This window comes from Lepisma saccharinum, chromosome 20, assembly GCF_977018435.1.
Source record: "Lepisma saccharinum chromosome 20, izLepSacc3.1, whole genome shotgun sequence".
NCBI lineage: Eukaryota > Metazoa > Arthropoda > Insecta > Zygentoma > Lepismatidae > Lepisma > Lepisma saccharinum.
The window spans coordinates 54,766,262-54,790,798 of NC_139248.1; the positions used below are offsets into that span (position 1 = coordinate 54,766,262).

At 44.5% G+C, this 24,537-nt stretch overlaps 1 long non-coding RNA gene across 1 annotated transcript in view; it reads right to left on the reverse strand.

Annotated features, from left to right (window-relative positions):
* The window catches only part of LOC146003626 (uncharacterized), a 272,276-nt gene that overhangs the window by 138,677 nt on the left and 109,062 nt on the right, over positions 1–24,537 (reverse strand). The window lies entirely within an intron of this gene.

Below are 24,537 nucleotides of genomic sequence, written 5' to 3' on the forward strand. Positions count from 1 at the left end.
TGATTAGACAAAAAGTAAGATATATTAATTGAGAATGCAATAATTAGGGCTTGTCGTCATAAAACCTGTACATGTCATGTATAATTTCTAATGTCGATAACCCCATGAGGATTGAATCTGAGAGAGAATGTGAGAGTGCAAGTGTGGGGACCTGTAATGATTCCATTTTTGTTGGTTACAAATAGAATATATTATTTATTTTCATGTTAATTTTGGGCTATATCATTTTCGTATGCATGTCGCTACCCGTGATTTTCAGGTATGCAGCTAGCCACTTCCCGGCTACAGGTAAAGAGGTGGTAATTTGAAAGTACATATGTCTTTGTTTTTATTCGATACGGCTTATTACTATGCACTGTTGGTCACCGGTTCCTACACACGAACTTAACCTGGACCGTAACGCTATTTCGCTTGTCCGAGGGAGATTTTGCTGCCTCTATCTAGGTAGTGGTAGCATTTGTCTTCCCGGGCAAGGGAGGGTGTTTCATTCAGTCATACAACTTTTGGCGCCGCGAACACAGGGACCGGTATATTTTTAAATCGAAAGCACCCTCAGTGCAGAGGTATATGTCGTTTTTGTAAGGGCTACGTCAGGCGTATTTTGGTGTCATGTAACTGTGTTTCATTGTGAGATTTTATTGTTTTATTTTGACGTGAGGTGGTAATTGAGACATTAGGCGTTTATTTTTGTCAAGGTAGTAGGGCAGCTACTTAAGGCGTTAGGCATTTTAAAATTTTTGTTTTGGCATATGGCATTAGGCGTTAAGTTGAGTTCTGGCAAAAGGGGAATCGACCGCCCTTATCTTTTTTCGTTTGTGAATTGTTTAAATATATATATTGGTATATATTGTGAGCGCTCACGTTTACGCTTGTCAGCGAGCATTGAGAATCGACCGAGGGTTGAATTTTTGATTTCATGAGATTGCGCAACCGCCGCATCGAGAACTTGAACATGAGTGACGTAAGGGTGATTTGCGATGTCTGCAGCGAGGAGTTCCCAGAAAGTGAAAATGTCGGCACAGCTAGCCTCGTTTGCTCCCGGTGCGATGTCCCGTTAAGTCCGCGAGAAGAAACCAGTCTACCGAACAGCGGGGGGCAAGCCAATGAGACCAGCGCGCAACAGGTTTCTCCGGGGGGTGCAGAACGGGTCAACGGAGCAGCTAGCCTCAGTGGTACCAACTCCCAACAGATCATCGAGATGCTACTACGGATGGAAGCCGAGATGAAGGCCACGCGAAGCGGAATCGAAGCCTCGCTAGAATCAAAGATGGAAGCTACGCGAAGCGGAATTGAAGCCTCGCTCGAAGCCAAGATGGAGGCTACCCAAAGCAAGATAGAGGCCATCAGCACCCAGATGCGAGTGACGGAAGACCGCCTCCAGGAGACCATCCGTACTTCCGGTGAGGCGATCACGCAGGAACTCGTCGCGCGGGTACAGGAATGCGAATCCCGGGTCGAAGCCAAGATCGCCGACACCAACGCGCGGATCAACCGGCAAGAAAACCAGATGGCAACACTGTCTCAGAGCGTGCGCGACCAAGAGGAAGGTATGCAGCAGATGGCCCGACAATGCGTGCAGCTGGAAGCGACATGTGACCGTGGCATAGACGCCCTGGGGCGACAAGTGAGAGAAATTTCGGGTCAAGCCGAAGGAAACTCCGAACGAATTGAGGACCTCGAGAGGAAAGTGCGTCAACTGAGCGTGACTAGCAGCGGCACTTCACAATCGTCGCGGGAGCCCAGATTGACGTCACCACCGGCAGCCGACGTCGCCACTTGTTCGAACGGGGAAAGCGACCAGCGAGCTCCAGGAACGCCCCGCCCCCTTCGAAGAGAAAACGCTGCGTCACCACGGTTGAGTCCGCGCCGCGAGCAGGGAGAGGAAAATTTACACTTTGACCCATCGTCCGCCAGGAGAGCTCTGTTTCCGCCCGAATACCGGAAGCACTTCAAAAAATTTTCGGGTGCTGACAGAATTCTTCCTTCCACGTACCTCGAGGAATTTAATTCTACCGCCCGTGAGTTAGGTCTGACAGACGAGGATAGGCTTCTGATTCTGAAAGGTTTAATGCAGGACCGGGCCAAGAACTGGATGGACAGGAACGAGGGGAACTTCAATTCATATGAGGAGTTCAAAGAAGCGTTTCTCACTTATTTTCAACGTCCCCTGCAGGTCGAGAGGATGCTGATGCAGGTGAGAAACGAACGATACGACAGGGGCGGAGGACTCACGTATGCCCAGTACTTTTGGAAACGGTACAATGAGTTCAAGTCTCTGCAACCCCAAATGACCACGGCGGAGATAATAGCCGCTCTGGTGTACCATTTTCCACACGAGATTCGTCGTCACCTCAATGGAGCATGCGTGTTTGACGCCGACGCGATGTCCCTCACACTGGAAAACCTGTTTCAGTGCGAGGAGGAGAGGCAGAAAACCAGGGGTGAGAAGTTTAGCAAGCGGCGCCGACCGGAAGATGATTCGTCGCACCGGAATAAACACCCGCGCGTTCATCTAGTCCAGCAGGGATGGAGAGGACAGCACCACGCTCCAGGGGCTGAAAGGAACCGCCAGCTGCAAGATCCGCCTTCACCGCAACGAAGACGCCCGTTCAGAGGCAGGAGACGGCGTGGAGGTCCGACTCGTGCGTCGCCAAGGAGGAACGACAGCTTCTTTCAGAACGGCCAAGTCCGGGATGGATTTTATCAGCGCCACGCGGATAGCAGGTCGGTCAGCCCGGAGTCAGATCGGGGAGATGCAGGACGCCGTGGAGCGAGGACGCAACGGAGCCCAGCGAGAGAAGAGACCAGGCCGAATTCCAGACGCGGTTCGCCCAGGCCAGGACCGTCGGGATACCAGCATCCGGGAAACTAATAAAAGTCTCGCGTCAGGGCTCGGATGCGGGGCAGACTACACCTGATCCACCTTCGCTTGAGCCGAACCACCCGGATGTAACAAAGACCACGCCGATCAGGATTCGTGCCGCTTGGCTGGACGAGGAGATCCACGCCGACGAAGAAGCCGAGGAAAGTCACGAGGACCGCTGGCCTTCGAAATCGCCACATGTACAACTGCGAGTGGGCGATGAAATTGTGATGGGGCTCCTAGACACGGGAAGTGAGGCAAGCTTATGCTCGGAGGCAACTTGGCGGCGCGTGACAAAGGGAGTGCGCAGGCCACAACTTCGGCACGTACGAGACTTTAGACTCATCGATTTCTCGGGCAAAGCGAGGGAGAGGCCCCTCGGTCACACCATTCTGCAGGCAACGCTGGATGAACATCACGTTGAGGTTGAGGTTCTGGTGGTCCAGTCATTGTCCGTGGACCTGCTGCTAGGAATGGATTTCCTGAGCCGGTATGCGTCTGTGCTCAACATCGGTCGACACTTTGTAACCTTGAATAATCGCGACGAAGAGTTTAACGTCGAATTCTGGAGGTCAGACGCAGGAGAAGATGGCGAGTTCCAGCCCGTCGTCGCTTTATGTTCGGAGGTCGACCGCGACAAAGGAGTACAGGAAAGATTGCACGTCGCAGTTGCTTCATGTGAGAATCTCTCGGCGAGTCAAAAGCAAGTTTTCGCCAATCTTTTGAGGGATAATGCCGTCGTTCTTGATGAAAGGCCAGGAAAGTGCCGGAAGTATACGCATGAAATCCGTGTCGAGGGAGAAAGTCCAGTTGTCAGTAAGCCTTACCCGATAGCGTTTACACATCGACCGGAAGTGCGTCGGCAGCTGCAGCAGATGCTGGAGTGGGGCGTAATTAGGAAATCACGCTCCGTACATTTGAATCCTCTACTCGTGGTGAAGAAATTTGACAATAGCCTCAGAATTTGCGGAGATTTTCGCGCGCTAAATACGAGGTGTAAGCTGGAACGCGTCAGAACATTAAAACTACAGGACACCCTACAACTGTTCCATGGCAAGCACGTGTTCTCAAAAATCGATATGTTATCTGGATTCTGGCAGGTTCCCTTGTGCGAACAGAGCATGCCTTATACAGCCTTCGGATTCGAGGATAACTTATATGAGTTTACCGTCGTTCCGTTCGGAATCTCTAACGGCGTGCAAGCTTTCACGAACGCCATGGCGGAAGTGCTCGGCGACGAAGTGAAAGATTTCTGTCTGTGGTATGTTGACGACATCTTGTGTTTTTCAAGAAACGTGGAAGAACATTTCGAACATCTAAACCTGATCCTCACTAAATTACGAGATGCGGGAATGACAATTAAACTCGAGAAATCGGCTTTCTTTCAACCGGAAGTGCAATTTTTGGGCCACATCATAGACGCGCAAGGCGTGAGGCAGGACCCAGTTAAGTTTGACACTATAAGGAAGCTCGAGCCCCCGACATCAAGGAAAGGAGTCCAGCGCCTTCTAGGGATATTTACGTGGCACCGGCGCTTCATACAGAACTTCAGCGAACTTGCGTCACCCCTATTTGAACTGCTGAAACAAGGAAAGGCATGGAAGTGGACGGATCAACACCAAGGAGCCCTAGATAAACTGAAGGACGCCGTCTGTGAACAGCTTCGCCTCTACCACGCTGACTTTTCTGACGTTTTTTATGTCCAGTGCGACGCTTCAATCACGGCCGTGGGCGCAGTACTGTATCAAGAAAAGGAGGGGGAGAAACGTGTGATTCAGTACGCCAGTCGTTCCCTGCGGGGGGCAGAGAGAAATTACACCGTCGGAGAACTCGAGTGCCTGGCCGTGGTGTGGGCCATCGAAACCTTTCATGTTTATCTGGCCGGAGGACACTTTATTGTGAGAACAGACCACCGGAATCTCCAATGGCTGCACCGCGCAAAAAACTGGAGTGGGAGACTAACGAGGTGGAGCAATCGCCTTCAGCGCTACTCGTTCGAGGTGGAGTATGTGAAAGGGCGAGAGAATGTTGTGCCTGATGCCCTGTCAAGATACGTTGGGGGGAAAGGATTAACAAAAGTGCACGTAAATTTGATGCAGTTCGATTCCCTGTACCTGACCACCTTCAGCCGCGGGCGGTTTATAGAAATGCAACGCGAAGATGCCGAGCTCGCACAGTACTTCAGTATCCTGGAAGACCAGCAACCCGCAGATCCACGTCGCCAGCGACGCGTGAAAGAGCATTTTGTCGTCGCGAACGGGATCCTGTGCAAGACGGATGTCCACAACCCGGAGCGCCTGAGGGTATATGTGCCAGCTGAAGCGAGAAAGAAAATCTTGGAGGAAGCGCATGACAAATCAGGTCACTTTGGGGGGAGGAAAATGTGGAGATACCTCGAGAGTACCTATTATTGGAAAGGGATGCGGAAAGACGCTAAGAAATGGGTGCGCGATTGCGTCATTTGTATGCAAACTAAGCCTAACCGCGTCAGAGCAGCAAAAAACCCAACATCGTTTGTGGCAGAGAAACCGCGGGAAGTGTTGTTCGCAGACTGCGTGGGACCACTCCCGAAAAGCAAGGACGGCATGAAGTACCTATTCACAGTCATGGATGGATGCAGTCGTTTTCTGGTTGCGTATCCAGTAAGGTCAACCGCGACGAGAGTGCTGCTCCGTAAGCTTACAGAAAATTACTTTGTACACCTCGGAACTCCGCGCTACATTCTCACGGACCGCGGAGCTCAGTTCACAAGTAACCTCTGGAGGGACACTTTGGAAGCATACGCAGTGAAGCCCATATGGACCCCGAGCTACAGGCCGCAGGCAAACAAGGTCGAACGCATGCACTGTGAAATGAACCGCCTCTTGAGATTATTTTGCCATAAACAGCATCAGGAATGGAGCAAGCACGTTACCTCGATTGTACTCCTCCTAAACAACACAGAATCCGACACCCTTGGGTTCACACCAGCAGAGCTACAATTCGGCAGCACACCTCGGAGAGACGTAATTCGTCACTTTGGATTGAAGGAGGACAACCGCGACCCAACTGTCAAACAAAAGATCCTGATGGCCGTCGAACGGACGAGAGAAACCAGGAGGAAGGCCAATGAAAGACAGGCAAGAGACGGCGCCGAGATTCGAACTGGGGACCTCGCATTCGTAAAAAATCACGGACTTAGCTCTCAAATTGAAGGGAAAATCAAGAAGCTCTTTTTCATGTATGATGGTCCGTACTTCTGCAAGGGCAAGCTCGCCGCCAATATTCTGGAGTTAGTGGACTGCACGTCTGGGAAGATCATTGCACCCCAGCATATAGAGAACTGCAAGAGGTGGAACTGCTCCGATGAGAAGCGCAGAGAGTGGACAGCACTGTACGAGAGTAAGAGCGACGTAGGAATGCAAGCTGACACGTAAATGCTCACATCTTGTTCTTGTTTTGTACATATAATCTTCATATTAATTTGATATTCAGGGTGTTATTATATATGTTATGTATCTGGAAGGTCACAGTGTCCGTGCCGTTCAGAGAGTAAATTTTTATATACAGGGTGTTCATGTATTTGCTTGTCAATTTTTATATACAGGGTGTTCATGTATTTGCTTGTCAATTTTTATATACAGGGTGTTCATGTATTTGCTTGTCAATTTTTATATACAGGGTGTTCATATATTTGTTTGCCAATTTTTATATACAGAGTGTTCAAGGATTTGTAACAAAAAAAAATTCTGTCCCTGTGTAGAGCGAATTTTTCACGCTTACGAAATCCTTGGAAGAAGAAGAAGGGCGAGGGGTTGTGACAGTCAGATTTACCGTCATTATTATTATCATTATTATTCATGTATGTAGCGGTAAAAAGACGAGTTGATTCAAAGTGTTAAGTGTTTTAATTTGTAAGATTACATATTTGATTTTTGCCAAGCCGACGGGAGGAACGAGACATCCGCTTGTGTTAAGGGCGAGCACATGAAGGGTCACGCTATGCGTCTAAAGCTTAGGAAATTCGACCGTAATGACAAACATTTAAATATCTCGGTTTCCAACGGTCAGATTCATGTGAAACTTATACCAGCGCAGCGGCATGTGTGCAAGGACAGATATGTGGAGTTTCGTCACGATCAAGCGACAATTGCGGACGCCAGATCAAATCGGTTCTAATTGATCAGTTTGTGGACAGCGATTGCAATTGAGCTATGGGCGACAGCCAGGCGGAAGCTTAATCCGCGCAAGTCAACTTCGGACACGGTACGTCCTAGTTTGGAGACAATAGAGCAAAGTGGACTGACCCCTTCGGAAGCGTCACTCCAACGTGCGCATAGCGTCGTTTTTCAAAATCTAAATAAAACGAAGGACATGGTTTTTCGACACACAGTCTTACCGCGATCCTAGTAGCGAGAGCAGCTCCGAGCTACCTCTCCATATACAGTTTTTGCCGCGATTCTTGGAACGAGAGCACCTTTGTGCTACCTTCCGTGTACAGTGGACTTTGTTGTGTTGTGCGAACACCAGTGTGTGTGATAGGCAGTAAGTCTACACGAGTGCGCCTACCTCAACCGCTGGGGGAAGTTGAAGCGAAACGTGTTTCCGTGATTAACTTACGCCATTTATAATTTTTGAGAAACAAGGAACACCGGAAACTATGGCGGGCTAGAGGAAGAAAGGAGATGAGGGCGTTACGTCGATTCGCCCGAGGTCAGAAGAAACTACGCCCCTGATGCCTATCCGCCGCCATGGAGAGAGAGAGAACGTCGAACGCCGCCCCATTGATACGCCCATGATGCCTATCCGCCGCCATGGAGAGAGAGAGAGAACGTCGAACGCCGCCCTATTGATACGCCGACGATGCCTACCATCCGCCACGTTGACGTCCCGACGACGCTTACCAGCCGCGACAGAGAGACGTAGAGAGAGATGTTGACGCCCGACGACGCCTACAACGACCGCTCAGATGCGACGTCCGAACCGCGCCATACCACGGAGATCCACCGATCCCGAGAGGAAGAGGAGCCGGGAAACTAGGTGTTTGAATCCTTCTCGCATCTTCACCGTCGCGACCAAAGGAACCTTTCGCGTGGATACTATGTGTTTCAATCGCCCATAAAGACGCCAGGATGCACCCCGGAAGCTGAGAGATGGTAAAGTATTCATCTGTGTGAACCTTAACACGTGACGGCCCGATTGATTTAGAGAACGCCCTTGAAATTCGTCGACATTTGGAAAACGCCCACTCGACTCGAAATTTTACATCAAACTCCCGTCGCGCTTGTCATTTGTAATCTATTCGTCTCAGGTCAATTTTTCTTATTCCTTGTGATATTTTTTTTATGATCTTAAATTCATTGTTGTTTGTGCTCCTTTGTATTTGTTTAAAGTGCGTACTATTAGAGTAAAGCGCCGCCCGCTTAATTGCATATTCTACTTGAGGTTTGTTCATTTTTATGTGTCAGCGCTGTGTCGCTGCTAACTATGTCCGGTCGCATATGTGATTATTTGTTAAAGTATTTGCCTGGTAATGTGAATTGCTCGTCGCGGCGAAGTGTTTAAGTCCCGCCTGCTAGAGAGTACATGTTTGCGTCACTCAACGGAGGTTATTTGTTATGTTTGAACCACGTGAGGTCTTGTAAAAGGAAAACGTCCGCCCACGTGAATGTAATTGCCGTTGAGACGCCTTTGTTTATACTGGTCAAGTAATGTATGGTCACCGCGCCGACTAGTTTCTTTTTTAAAAACAAAAGGTGAACTTAAGTAAGGGCTGGCTAGGATTTAAGTAGCACTGGAGCAAAATCACAAATGACCTGATTAGACAAAAAGTAAGATATATTAATTGAGAATGCAATAATTAGGGCTTGTCGTCATAAAACCTGTACATGTCATGTATAATTTCTAATGTCGATAACCCCATGAGGATTGAATCTGAGAGAGAATGTGAGAGTGCAAGTGTGGGGACCTGTAATGATTCCATTTTTGTTGGTTACAAATAGAATATATTATTTATTTTCATGTTAATTTTGGGCTATATCATTTTCGTATGCATGTCGCTACCCGTGATTTTCAGGTATGCAGCTAGCCACTTCCCGGCTACAGGTAAAGAGGTGGTAATTTGAAAGTACATATGTCTTTGTTTTTATTCGATACGGCTTATTACTATGCACTGTTGGTCACCGGTTCCTACACACGAACTTAACCTGGACCGTAACGCTATTTCGCTTGTCCGAGGGAGATTTTGCCGCCTCTATCTAGGTAGTGGTAGCATTTGTCTTCCCGGGCAAGGGAGGGTGTTTCATTCAGTCATATGTTTAGAGCTTTGAAAATCACCAATGACTTGGAGGAAGGGAAAGCGACAGAGAGTACCTTTCAAACACGTTCGTCATTGAATATTTTCGTGACCAAACAAAGCAATTGCCTCTGTGTGACATAAAAATCATGTAAAACTTTTAAAAATATATAAAAACATAAAAAAGGCTTAATTTAGACACATAAACCTAAAAATAGGTTCTAACAGGCAAAATATATTTTTCAGGCACTATAAAACTTCATCAGTTCTTGCGTTTTTTAACGAAACGCTGACATAACTTATAATTTCTTACATAACTGTAATGGAAAATATAGGTTAAAAATTTAAAATCCGACGTCTGCATATGATCTGAACCCATTATGTGTATAGTATATATATGGCACATACAGCATGTCAAACAAAAACCTTCACGGCTTATAGAAACCATTAAGCCAAACAATTTTGCGTAATACAGTATTTGTTTGAAATTTCATTTCGATGCTGCGAACACTCGAAAGACAGAATCTTATCCTGATTGTACACATACAAAACTAAATGCATAAAATCTACTTGATGCATCAGAAATAAATCGATTGGTGCACTAAAGTGTGGTTCTTGGCACATTTTTTTACATTGATGCATTTATACATACTCGCTTGTTAATCTGTGTAAGGGAAGACGTTTTCACTGTGTAATGATTAGACCCAGGTTTTTTTATGTAATATCAAAGTACAAAATATGTAACAATAAATGATAAAATATGTACATAAATATGTATTTTCAAAAGGATATGTAGCTAAGTATGTAGTATCAAAGAATATGTAATATTAATAATAATTGAGTATCCAAGCAATTTCAAGAATTTTATTTTAACATATTCAACATAATTTTAAGTACATCAGTTGTTCAAAATTGAAATTTGTATCAAATTTATAAACTTAAAAACCACACCAACGTGTACATATTTAAGAAACCAATTTTGTCAACTATTAACTACTTTTCACCGCAAATTATTGTGGAATATGTAAATGTAGAGGCAGATTCAAGAAGAATTAATGCATACAGGACTTACTTATGTTTGGTACAGAATGAACCACTAGCTACGTAGATAATACTTTTGTACTTCTTGTACACGGGAACATATTGTGTAACTCGCTACGTACAGAAAAATACGAGCTTTCTTGTCCACCGATGCCAAGTTTCTAGATGCTTTGCCTAAACCTAAAAGCGAGAAGAAAATACGTAACCAGAAAGGGGGAGGGGGGAGAAACTTCAGCATCTTTCGATAAATAACAGTTCCCGTATTTTTTATATATTTTTTTATTTTTTTGTCCTCAGCCTATCTTTCGACTTGGCAGTCAATTTTAGGTGACCGTAAGCACTAAGCATTTCATTGATCAGAAAATATGACATATTTTTTTTGTCATGTTTCAGAGATCGAAAATATAGGGAAAAGGATCAAGATAGGAAAAAATTACCGAAATATGTTGTTTTATGTAAAGTAAATTAGCAAATATGTAAAATATGTAATATCCTGGCAAAATTGGAAAAATATGTAACATAAAACTTATGCAAAATCATGTCAGTTATATAATTCGTTGACATTTTCCTGTTCAATGTTGTATCTAGAAAGGAATGGAATATGTAATTACACCCGGGCTCTAGTAATGATCAATAACCTCTTGCTACCTTGCCATTGATATTGATTCTTGACCCTCATGGACAAACACACACGATTTGGCTGGACGCTACCAATACATGCTCTTTGGAAAACTATCAACATTTTTACCACGGGCATTCAGGAAATTGTCTTCTTGAATGGAAAATTTTATTTAAGAAACAGGTCTCTGATGGTGATAATACACCACATGTGTTTGAATTATCGACGACATTTTGAGTGTTATTTAGTCAGTTATCAAGTTATTCCTATTTTGCGTATTTTACGTCGCCTTTTTACCTCTTTGTTTAACCGCGACGAAGAGGATGAACTGACGATATGGTTGGGTAACAATCTAGGGTTCGACTTTCGTCGAACTAACTTTACTCTCGCTTTGTGCCGCATCAGATGTTATACTGATTGTTCACTCCTAGGATCCATTTGAAATTCTTAGTTGGCTATTATGGACAAGGATGGGGGCTGACGAGTTCCACTCAGTTGTGTGCCGTAGAATGTAATTCTATGTTGTCTGTTTTACGCGTGGCTTATAGTTTGTATAGCCTAGTTCCCTTAATCCATTTCAAATGCAGTTTGCATTTAAACACGACACAGCTTTATATCCATCTTACTCAGAGGCGCAACCACGAATTTTTGTCTGAGGATTGGGGCAAGGATAAATGTGCCAATAATAATAATAATAATAATAATAATAATAGCGTTTTTCCTGGTATTTTTTCAACACGTTCAATTCCACATTAGCTAATAATGATAAAGAAGCAAAAAACGTAATTTTTGAAAGAGAAAAATTACGAATATAATTCTTTAATAGGGCGCCAAGAATTTCACGGGGCGCCATGGCATTCTCTGTTTTTACAACTTTTTTCATTTAGATCGTCCGACTCCTGCCGTCCCCCTAGCTACGTCTCTGAACTTGATGAAACCGTATGAAAAGCAGATATTGCGAGCGAACCGAGCAAGGAAATATTAAGTGACATATTTTTATTTGCATAACATTTGAAATCTAGGGGTGGCAATTGCCCCTATGTGCCCCCCTTACAGGTGATACTGGCCGTCTGGAGGAAAAATTTAAGAAATATATGAAACCTAATTCCATCTTGAGTATATTTTTCTCCTGCTACTCTTAGATTCTGCTAGCCTTGCTTTCCTTTACTTCAATGTTTGCTCCCTCCCTTGTTCCCCATAGAATTGATTTCCGCCCAAGGTTTGGTAGGGCAATGCCCCCCTGCCCCCTCTGGAGTTGCGGCACTGAACAAAATACGAACCGAAACTAAGAACTTTAAAATTATTCATATTTGTACAACGTTCAGAAGAAAAACTCAGCTAACATTTTGAGAAATTCACAAACCAATTTTAAAAAAAAATGACAAAACTCAGCTAGTCTGTTAATATACAAACATGTGTACAATGGAAGAAAAAAAATCCTCTTATCTTTGAGTGTAGTCACAATATATACAACGGCGTTCGATAACCATTGTTTACATTGTGTACTGGAGTGATTATCTGCCTTTTTATTCCACAAACACCAACACAAGTTTGGCCTGTTCATCGTTCTTTAACGCTAATCGTCCATCAGGTTAATCTGCTGATCTAGTGATAATCGACAATATATTTGAATGTTTAATGGTTTATTATTATCAAGAAGGTATTCCCAAAAGGGGGAAAGATACTCTCCACACGCCCTCGATGGTGGAACTGTGAAGATGTACACGCGATGAACGCGGTCACAAAATAAGCAACAATCCTCTTCATTATGGATGCATAGTCATAAAAGGGCCTCTTAAATAGAGTATTACGCCACAACACATACGAATTTGCACATGCCTGTGTTCTTAATGTATATCATATGCATGTCTGCAATAAACACGCAATTGCTTTGCAGCTATAATTGCCCTTGCACATTCTTTTGCGCCGTCTCTATACGAGGTAGACACCTCAAGGCAAAGTGAGGACATTAGCCTACGTGGAAACTCTTCAATTTGTATAACCATTCTGTTTCAAAATGGTAGGTCCGGAAAATATTTTTAATTGTAGTGCTACTTGTGTCGACCGGTTTTTTCGTGCTACTTTTGCAGATCCAGAAAATTCCGGAAGAGGTTTGTGAGATTTGCTCCGAAATATTTTAAAAAGGACTTACTAAGGATGTTTCACACCGAAAAGTGACCAAGGTATTTCGCAGCGAAGTAACAACCAACATTTAACTACAAACTGCACGCACGGGGATATGCACTTTATCTTCTAGAGATGAATTCCTTGCGCATGCGCGAACAACAGACCAAGGCACGATCTATATTGGCCCAGATCGAGTGACACTCAAGCGATATGTGAAGCTTGTCACGTCGTTTCGATATAAAAACTTGCATTCAAATCTTAAGGTTCGGTTTCAATTGACATGTCACTCGGATACCAGGCAGAAATAAAAAATTTTAAGTTTTCCCGGCCCCCAAAGAGCCTGCCGGGATGAGTGGGGCCCTGCACAGGTCTGCGGCAATGCCTCGTCTTGTAAGCGTCCCCCTAAGGTCGGGGTTCTCAGAATGAGTACCCTTCCCCTTCGGAGCCCTCCATAGCATTCTTGTTAGGGAATACCTAGAAAGCACACCTAGTGTGTATGCATCAAACGGTGTCTGCCGATGTGGCACTTACCGGAAATATAATTAGAAGGCGAAAGTGAAGACGAAGATAGAAGAGAGGAAAGATACAAGAAGCTTTTGCGTGACAGAGGAAAAAACCTGCCGCATGCATAAATTGGCAGTAAAAATCTCCAAATTTAACTAATCTCAACATACGTGTGCGGGTATAGCTGAAGTCCTGAACGTAGTAGCAGTTCGGCATCTTTGACACAACCCCAGAGGAAGCTGACCGGAACCGTATCTGGTTTCGAGCCACCACCTGTTTTTCTGTAAAGCGATGTTGTCACTTTTGCCTGCAGTGTTTAGACATCAATTCATTCACTGCCAGGTTATACTCCCAAGGTATTTATATTGTATAAAAAAGTAGCACAATATGATAACACAACCTACCAAAGATAACGCAACCGCAACTTCGCGTTCAAAAATCTCTAAAGAAACTGAATTAGCAACATCTCATTTAGTCCACGTGGAATTGACGAGAGCTGTCATTTCTTGGACGAACGCTATTGGTGGGAAAGGTTTCAAGGGACGATTTATTGGACTCCACGTGGATCTGACATATTGTTCTTAGGGGGAAAACTGATCTTTCGGAACTTGCTTTGAAGTAAAGTGAGGTTGGAATCAGGACGAGGAGTATATACTCTTATATTATTTACCCCAGGAATAAAAACGAAGAAGGGGTGAAAACCTGGGCACTACGTTGACAGTGGATTTATATATTATGGTTTCATTTAGAAGGTTGTTGGTTCTAGTTGGTGCCAGATTGTTTAGCACAGAGGGTTGCTTCTGGTGAGGATGGGTTGGGGTAGGTTCTTGGTAATTTTGGGCATTGGGTGTGTTCCTATGAAGAGTGATTCTATTTATTTCAAGCAAAATCGAGGGTGTTAGTGGGAAGAGTTTTTCTACATAATCAGCATCCGTTGTCTCGCCAAGTCGTGCCTGTAAAAGAACTCCAGGTGTTATGTTGGTTTGGTCGGTGTCTTCTATTGATATCCTCCTTGCTCGATTCGTCCTGTAATGGGTACATGTTATTTGTTTTTCCTCTGGTTTCTGTAAAATAAGATATTTTTAATGTAGTGTCAGTTATATCATGAACATTTTATTCTGTATGACGCGTACGCCCACCCTCCTCCCTTTCTGCTCTCTTTCTCTCTCTCTCTCTCTCTCTCTCTCTCTCTCTCTCTCTCTCTCTCTCTCTCTCTCTCTCTCTCTCTCTCTCACGCAGTAGGCGAATTCTAGATGTGCACACGTGAGTATCTCCGTTCGTCTGCCGGCCCAGCTGAAGGCACAAAACCGACTCTGCTTGGGTTGACGCTAGGCGACACGACCCTAGAAAGCTCCCTAAGGCAGCTTTCAGACCGAAGCGACACGCTACTTTGGAACGAGCCAATCAATATAGCCTGACAAGTTAAGTCCCGATATGCGCAGATCGCTGCGGAGCACTTCCTATTACGTCATCCTCCCCACCACTCTTTTACTCACTGGTGTGGCGTTGAGAATACCAGTGGTGCGAACTCAGCAAAATGAAACTAAAACAAATATGACAAACGATTTTCACTGTTTAGCGTGACAATGCATGCAGGCTCCTATTATATCAGTGGTTCATTTGATTTAATCCGGCCTTTGAAAATGCGTGCGGTGCGCCGATCGTAAACTGTAGTATTACGCACGTGCGTTAAGGTTTATAACGAAGAGAAACTACAGGGCGAATGACTTCATTTTCTGAATGCGACATCGAGCATTGGCCTTTTTTTTTTTTTTTAACCGAGTGGGGTGGTGGTTCGTTTGTTTATCGTTTTTCGTACAACAATCACTACGAGAAGGCAATATTATAACACGCTTGCCTGTGTTATTTTCTAAAGCATTGAAACTTTGAAAGAGTTGGACTTATGGACGAGCGTGTAGATGAACTGATAATTAGACTTGGTGAATCCAATTCAGACACGGACACAGATTCATCGGTAGACACAGACTCGTATGAGTGGGAGAGTGAAACTGATGAAGGAGAACTGGAAAACATTTAGAAGGTGAGCTCAGTTCTATCGTTTATATATTTTTCATTTTTCTATTGTTTTATTTCATACATTTCTTATGCTGGTAAGAAATATCCGTAATATAACTTAATTCATTTAAGGTTTAAAGGGAAAATATCAAAATGTATTTAGAATTTAGCGTAATCAATAAGTAGCGTAGGTTAGGGGATACTAATTTATGCCTTTCACATTCAAATTTCGTTGAAAATTCTCTGACAATTCCGCTCCCTCCGGGTTGCAACACTGCGAACGAACGTCGCCGCAGACAATGGGGTGGGGAAATGTGATGTGAGGTGCGCAAACAATGGATTGCAGCGTCTTGTTTTTAAACTTGTCAAGTTATAGCAATGATCACACCGTAGTGTCAAGAGAGACCGCTCAAGCCTGCGATCTATTGGTGAAATCCTCAAGCGACACGTGTCGCATCGGTATGAAATCACCCTAAGGCTCGTTCCACTCTGATGCACTGAGTACCGTTTATCAAAGGGAGTTTGGGACTTCTAGTATGTTATTAACGGAGGTCTAAAGTAACTCTCCGCAAATTTTCAAATTTACACTATTTTTTCCATATAGAACAAATTTTTGGACTACCATGATATTATTATTTTAATTTTTTGCGAGGGCACAAAGTAATAATACATATTTTATGGTGAAGGAATTGTCCAGAGCATTATGTCAACCTCCGTGGCAGAGTGATTAGATCACAGCATGCTACGATGTCAGGGGTCTCGGGTTCGAATCCCGTTGTGGGCATGGGTGTCCTTCGTGTCTCTTCATCAATTTTACCGTATCATCATCACTCATTCTCGTCTACGCGATTAGCCAAAAGTGATAGAAAAGCGAAGTAAAATTAAGCAAATCAAGAATTCTAGAGCGACCTCGAACGTTTGAATCGCAAAGTTAGAAGCGGAATAATTTGTAAATTTGTTTTTAGTTTATTTTCTTTTCACTTATCCACCCACATCATTTCTTACACTTTTAGCGGGGGGAAATCGATGTAACACGTACTTTTCATTTCACATCACAAAAAAAAATTTACGCTATTTATGTCTAGGTATCCATCTATTTCGTCCTGAAGTTTCTGGGCTATATGGAATGTAAAGAACAAAGCAATCATTGAAAAAATGCAAAAAACTATTTAAGAACGAAGCTCAAGCGTGTAAGAGAGTTAATTGAAAGTGTTGAAGCAGAACACCTTAGCGCTTGTTGCATTGTATAATCCTTACGTGCTTATTATACCTTGAAGATAAACTCCACGAACTTGACGTTTATTGCAGCGAGTAGCTAATGCCACATCATGCAACGATTTCGCTGTGAAGTAATGGCCTGACACCTCTTGAATAAGCATATGAGAATAAATATAGACGTACAATGTTGCCAGATAGAAAATGCAACATGCAGCAAGGTTCTCGTAACGATGCCACATCAAGGGCAATGTTTTATGTTAGATATCAAAAACAATGTTTGCACGCTTATAAACCGAAATTATAATGTGTTTCAAGGTTACGCATGGAACTTCAATTGAAAATTTTTAGAAGTTATATGGTTTTACACAGCACAATTATGTCGTTGGACTGATCAGTTGCGGGGTGAGGTCCGAAACTCTGAATGGAACCCCGGAAAATGTGTTGGGGTGGGAGCAGTGATGTGCCGTAGACTATACGTTTACGTCTACATGCGTTGTCTACACGTAATCTACGCGTAGATTACATTGAGTTGTAGTTTTTTTTTACATAGACTACGTAGACAATCTAAAGTGCATTAAAATTAATTTTCAAGGGTTTCATGAAAGGATAGTGACATTTTCAACTATATTGGTTCCTAACGAAATGAAAAGAATCCCATTTACAACAAAATTTCTCTTCTCTTCTATTATCAACTATGGAAGAAGATAAATATTATGAAAAAAACATCAACAGATGGCAGTAGTGAGACAAAAGCGGTCTTTTCCCCATAAAACACTAGAGTGTTTCCTATATGCGGTTTCTTCCTAGGTGAGAAATTGTTCGAATTTGGAAGGAAGAGTATGAAAAATTCTCCTCACACGTCGGCAACTGATACGCAGTATAATTTTCTTTTAATTCCGGGGCGCCCTTTGCTAAGTTATCACCTTTCGCCATGTTGTTTACATAGATTACGTAATCTATGTATAAAATAGTCTACGTGTAGAATGTTGACTATCGTTGTTTACGCGTAGACGCACATCACTGGGTGGGAGGGAAAAGAGGTAAGCATTATTATTATTATTATTTGCTTCACACAAACAGTACAGGAATACTCAGGTGGAACGAGGTTTAAAGTATTTCTAAAATATTTTAAATTGTTCTCAATTGCAGTTACAAGCAGTAGAGTGAGATTCTTAGATATAATCAGTAAATGTTTCCATCACGATGTTCGTTCCGTTTGTTTTACGAAATGAAAGGTACGACAATCGAAACAAAAGGCCAACATAAATGAGTTGACCAACCTCTGCACCATTATCAATGTAATTCTACTGATTAAAATACCTAAGGTAAATGGACAATTTGACAGGCAATCCAACTAATAGTGTGGTATTGGCGAAAATTCCGAATGGCTACATAACTTCATGTTTTCGACTTGACGATCCATCTTTTCAGGCTCATAGTCTATGGTTTATTAGGTCATACTTTGTAAATCAGATCCCACATAGACGGGAGGGGTGGCAAAAGATCAGTTGGGGCCAAAGCACCGGGGCCGTGCATATAGTCAAAATCCTTTTAAATCTCTGAGTGAAATTCCATTTTTATGTTTCCACACGTATTTAGCAAGTTCATGTAACCTCATCAGAGAAATAATAGCTGCAGCAATAATAAAATTAATTGTTGTATTCTGTTTATAAACAATCGTTTACCGTGTGCTTAGGCAGTGTCATGTCACATTTCTTGTAACAATAAAAGAAGCTCTTGCAATAAACGTAATGCGGGCCCTGTTTCACAAAGGCCGAATCTAAACAACAGGCTTGGATATAGGGTGGGATTAGCGGGCTACAGCGCCGGCCACAAAATGAAAAATATATATACAGGGTGATTCTAAAGGTATAGTACAAACGAAAACCACAGATACGTCCCAAGAAATAGAGACGAAAGTTCCCCTTCCACTTTGCCGAGAGATGCCTCCGTGAGGAGCTAGACAACGCCGAAAACGTGTGAAAATGAACTTCACACCTCTGTACAGCCAGTACCAGTGAAGATAGAAAGGCGGAACAAACGAAGTCAAAAGGAACATCAAAGTCGCCCATCCGAAAAACACTAGGCGGCAGCTGCGCAACGCATGCGCATGGGGTTCCACAAAGGAAATAGGAGTGTCCCGCAACACAAGTGAATGGAAAGGGTAGCGATCGACAACGGTAGGGACAAAAGAAGCAATGAAGCATGAAGTAACAATTGCACAGCGGGAAACAAACACATGCAGCGCGTGGGGAGTCACCGCAGCAAGAAAAAAGCACGGTTCAACAAAAGAGAAAGAGGACCGGACGGGGAATGGTACCTGTCAAGGAGATAACAAATGCGGGCCGAGGGATTCCCCGTAGCAGCACCGAGGGGATGTCACACAGAGGTCGTGCGCCAGCAGGACAAACACAGCAACTACTGCCACGCAAAGGTGCACTTACAGATAGGAATAGTACGTAGTACGTAGTCGTACCCCGGACTGACGTTGTTACAAAAGTTGCTCAAATTGACGACCAGCACATTCAATGCAGGCATTGCAGCGTCGCAGGAAATTCTGGCGAACCCTATCAAAAATCCCTGGCATGGTACACACCTCGGCCGATGCTGCAAGTATCCGCGCTACCAATGTTTCCTTGTCAGGCACCGGGGTCTCGTAGACGAGTGTTTTCACATGGCCCCACAAGAAGAAATCCATTGGTGTGAGGTCAGGCGAACGGGCGGGCCAGGGGACGGGGCCCGCTCTGCCGATCCAGCGCTGTGGGTAGGTATGGTGCAAAAGGGTTCGCACTGTGCCCTCAAAATGTGCAGGCGCTCCATCCAATTGAAACCACATACGATGTCGCACGTTGAGGGGTACATCTTCTAGCAGCTCTGGAAGGACTGATGCAAGAAAGGTGCGATAGAGGCGGCCATTTAAACGTGCTGGCAGCAGGTATGGACCGATAATCTGTTCATCGATGATACCTGCCCAGATATTCACTGCAAACTGGGTCTGATGGTGCACCTCGACTGCTGCATGTGGATTTTCATAATCCCACACATGGCTGTTTAGGCAATTGAAGATGCCCTCACGGGTGAATGTTGCCTCGTCCGTGAAAAGCACATGGCGCAAAAAACGGGGATCGTCGGTACAAAACTTCAACAGTCGTTGACAGAATTCCACACGTCGTGGGTAATCCCCAGCCTGCAACGCGTGGACTCGCTGTGGATGATAGGGATACAGCAGATCATCATGAAGGACACGCCACACTGTCGACTGTGATACTCCCACTGCACGTGCAATGCTACGGGTGCTAGTGGACGGTGTGTCGTCCACGCGAGCAAGTACGTCCTCCTCGACCGCCGCGGTGCGCACATGTATTGGGTGACCGACATGATGGCCTGCACGTAACACACCCGATTCACCAAGGGTACGGTGCACGTTCGAAAACAACCTGCTGTCGGGTTGTCACCTCTCCGGATACCGTCCGCGATAAAGGCGTGCAGCTGCTCGGCCATTGCCATCTGCAAGGCCGTAGACAAAATGCATGTCCCTCAGTTCTACAAATGTGTAGCGTTCCATGGTACGGTGAGGATAGTGCCAATTATGGAATACTGTACTGCAGTGCACAGGTGGCACACACACACACACACTGGTCACAACGGCTTCGAAACAACGTACTCAATTGTCGTACGTCAAGCACACCACCACCGCACCGTCTCTTTCACTGACACGCTCCCTGACGCTGCACTTCCAATCAGCCCACACGTCCGCACGGCGCTGTGGTACAATCAGCTGACGTTCCTGAGCCACCCGTGCCTGTGCTCTTCACTACCTGACCACTGCCGTCAGGTGGGGCCATGTACTCTGGGGCCTTGTCATCGTGGAACACATGTAGCGTCCTTCATTCTTGCCCCATTCACCCACAACACGTACTTCGTCCGTCTTGCTCGAGCCGACGCGGAGGACTACGTACGATCGTGTGGTGTTTGTGTACACCAATGTGGGGTAACCCAGCAGTTGAACAGACGTGCATACCCCACGTAGCTTCATTACACGATTGTCCCACTCAGTTTATCTGTCCAGCCTTGCTCGGCCCGGTCTCACACCCACGCGGCAGTGTGCGGCTGCGGTGGTGTGAGGCCACGCTTGGTTTCGGAGCGGAAGGCTGCGGCCGAGGAGGGACTCGAGTTGTTCGGCTGGGGTTGCGCTCGGAAGCAATCAGCCGGGTCAGGTCTGGGAACGGTGGACCTGGTGATGGGGATGGAAACATTCCGACCTCGTCCATTAGTGTCGTCCACCGTACGGAGTGGTGGGGTCCGTACGACACTCCAGCAGCCTTTCGCCCGCTCCCAGCCAGCGATGTGCCTCCGGCTTCATTTCTAAGAGGCTGATTGGGCCCCATCACGACGTTTGTTACAACGTCAGTACGGGGTACGTGGTCCTATCTGTACGTGCACCTTTCATTAGCAATAACCTCCTGTGCCCGTAGTTGCTGTGTTTGTCCTGCTGGCGCACGACCTCTGTGTGACATCCCCTCGGTGCTGCTACGGGGAATCCCTCGTCCCGCATTTGTTGTCTCCTTGGCAGGTACCATTCCCCGTCCGATCCTCTTTCTCTTTTGTTGCACCGTGCTTTGTTCTTGCTGCGGTGTCTCCCCACTGTGTTTTGGGGACTCCCCTTGCGCTGCACCGCCAGCGCCGCCATTTCTGCCCCGAACCATGTACGCGTCTGCTGCCTGTCGAGTGTCACGGACCACTTTGCTTGCATTCTCGGTGTGTTTTTACATCCTACGTCGTCCTCCCGTGGTTCTGCAACCCCGCACTACTTTTCTCGACTGCACTGCTTCAGTCATGGTGTTTGTTTCCCGCTGTGCAATTGTTACTTCATGCTTCATAGCTTCTATTCTCCCTACCGTTGTCGATCGCTACCCTTTCCATTCACTTGTCTTGCGGGACACTCCTATTTCCTTTGTGGAACCCCATGCGCATGCGTTGCGCAGCTGCCGCCTAGTGTTTTTCGGATGGGCGACTTTGGTGTTCCTTTTGACTTCGTTTGTTCCGCCTTTCTATCTTCACTGGTACTGGCTGTACAGAGGTGTGAAGTTCATTTTCACACGTTTTCGGCGTTGTCTAGCTCATCACGGAGGCATCTCTCGGCAAAGTGGAAGGGGAACTTTCGTCTCTATTTCATGGGAGGTATCTGTGGTTCTCGTTTGTACTATACCTTTAGAATCACCCTGTATATGTGTATTTGAAATGTAAAAACCGGCCTAATAGTTATGAAGTTGTACTCACGGTATTGTTAGCCCCAGGTTATCTTTATATATAATCCCAGACTGTAAAGCAGATTCCATACGGTTTTCTTGCTTTCGAATACAATATTGTTTTCAATACTCCTACTTTTCACTTCCACCCTTGCTGTGGCATTGGAAGGATATGAAGTGAAAATTATTTAACTAGTGTAGCTATGTGAAATAAGGATTTTTGTGTTGTATAATCCAAAGTTTTTTTATGTAATTGTTTATTCAATTTCATTGTTAAAAAAGTTGTACAATTTCATAGGTGCAGAATGTAAACTATATATAAGGCAAAGGGAGATTTCTGACCGAAGCGGCAGAAAACCGTTATCAATGTAACCTTTCGAACCAAAGAAACACGACAAGCTGAACGTGTCGCTTGTCGCTCGGACTGGGCAGTTTTCTCAATACCGTGTATCGTGTGGATCGCCTCGGTCTGTTGTTCAAGCACGAGCGGTGAAAGTTTTGCTTTAGACTGAAGAGGCTCGTCCCGCTTGTCGTTTGCCACTTCGGTGTGAATTCTCCGTGTCGCTTCGGTCAGAAATCTCACTAACGTTATGCTTTATGTATAAGGTTATTTTAAGGGTTGGTGAATGAGATTTCTGCATTTATCTTGCCCACGGTTATGGGGTATGATTATGACATATTCCAAATAGAGAATTATGCCAGTGTGGTGGTCAGGGGGGAGCGGTATTGTATTTGTTACTAGGGTCCGAAATATGATTGGGGGGAGGAGGATTCTTGGGCGATGCGACACCAAAGGTGATAATTGATAAGATTGCTTATAAGGAGCTGGCACTATTGAATTGTCACACAAAATTCCTTGAGCAATCGTGCAGTATTAATGAAACACTACTCTAAATATAGACGTATCGAACATTTCCTAACTTTAGAACAGGATACACCTACAGCTAGGCCACTTTACTTATCGACGATATCGTAACGATCTCTCTCTCTCTTTATAGAAAAAAAAAGACAAACGTTAGTTTGATTTACGGGAGAGCTGTGTCCGCTTTACGTAATCAAGTGAGCTCGCTCGAATGTGCTTGCTGCCTGGCTACATCAGAAAGTTGACTGTGTTTCCGTGAATGCTTGTTCATGACTGGTATCAAGGGTCATTGACTCAAACAGTTTTTCCTTTTTTCTTATTCACTGAAATCCATCCTCTCTCGGCTTCAGAATTGAAAGGATAGACAGCACGCTGCTCTATTCTTACACCCCGTTTGCAACTTTCAATATCTGACGAATAATAAAATGTGCAGGTCTTTTATAGCTAATTTTTTCATACAGCGTCCTGGTGCTCAGCCGCTGGCATATTAGCTTGGTTAAGCACAAGTTGAAAAGGCTTTTATTTTCTGTTTCTTTTCGCATGCAAATATGAAGCTGTATTAAGATCAGATTTATAATAGGTGGAATGATTCGTGTTGAATTGTGGGTAATGAAGCGAACCATATAGCCTAACCTGAATGTGGTAGAGAATAAGATAACATGTTATTCAAAAATCTCAAATTTCATTAACGCAAATTTAACGATATTCCCTTTATTCTTCATTACTAAAACTTTACTTAATCTTAAATGTTGTGTGTTTATGCGAAGAGAACGTGGTCCAATCCAATTTGGCCTAAACTTCCTTGTAGAAAATTATCGCAGACACAGGCACGTATCCAAGGAGGGCTTAGGGGGCTCGAGGCCTCCCCCCCCCGAAAGTTTTAGGTTTACACTAGGAAAAATGAGGTTTTTTGTTTCTTGTGGTGTGAAATAAAATAATGTGACGACAATTTAAGGAGAGAAATAATTATCGAGACAAGACGGAGAATGTTTTATAACCCTGTTATTGTTAATAGCACGTATCCAAGGTGGGGATGAGGTGGCTCGAGCCCTCCCCTAGGATTTTTTTCTGTTTACACTATATAAAATTAGGATTTTGGCTTCTTGAATAATGTGATTATAATTTGAGATAAATAATTATCGAGACAAGACGGAGAATGTTCTATATAACCCTGTTATTAATAGCGCGTATCCAAGGTGGGGATGAGGTGGCTCGAGGCCCTACCCCGCAGGAAATTTTTCAGTTTACACTAGATAAAATTAGGATTTTGGCTTCTTGAACAATTTGACGATAATTTAAGGAGGTAAATAAATATCGAGTCAAGACGGTGAATGTTCTATAACCCTATTATTGTTAACAGCACGTATCCAAGGTGGGAATCAGGGGACTCGAGTCCCCCCCCCAGGAAATGTTTCAGTTTAGACTAGATAAAATTAATTTTTGGCTTCTTGAATAATGTGACGATGATTTAAGGAGATAGTTAATTATCGAGGCAAGACGGAGAATATTCTATAACCCTGTTGTTGATAATATTGCACGTAAGCTTTTCTTGCGCTTTCGGTGTTGTCGCAGTGCACTTGAGCAGTATGTAGAGACTTGTCAGGATTTGGAAGTTTCACAACAAAGGTAGCGCCACAAGTAGGACGATTCGTTGTAATTTTTAATCTCTGGAAGGCGCGAGAGGGAACGTTCTTGAATAAGAGGAGTCGAACTACTGACAATATTAACAAATCGTTTTATCTGCGGAACGTTCTAGAATATAAT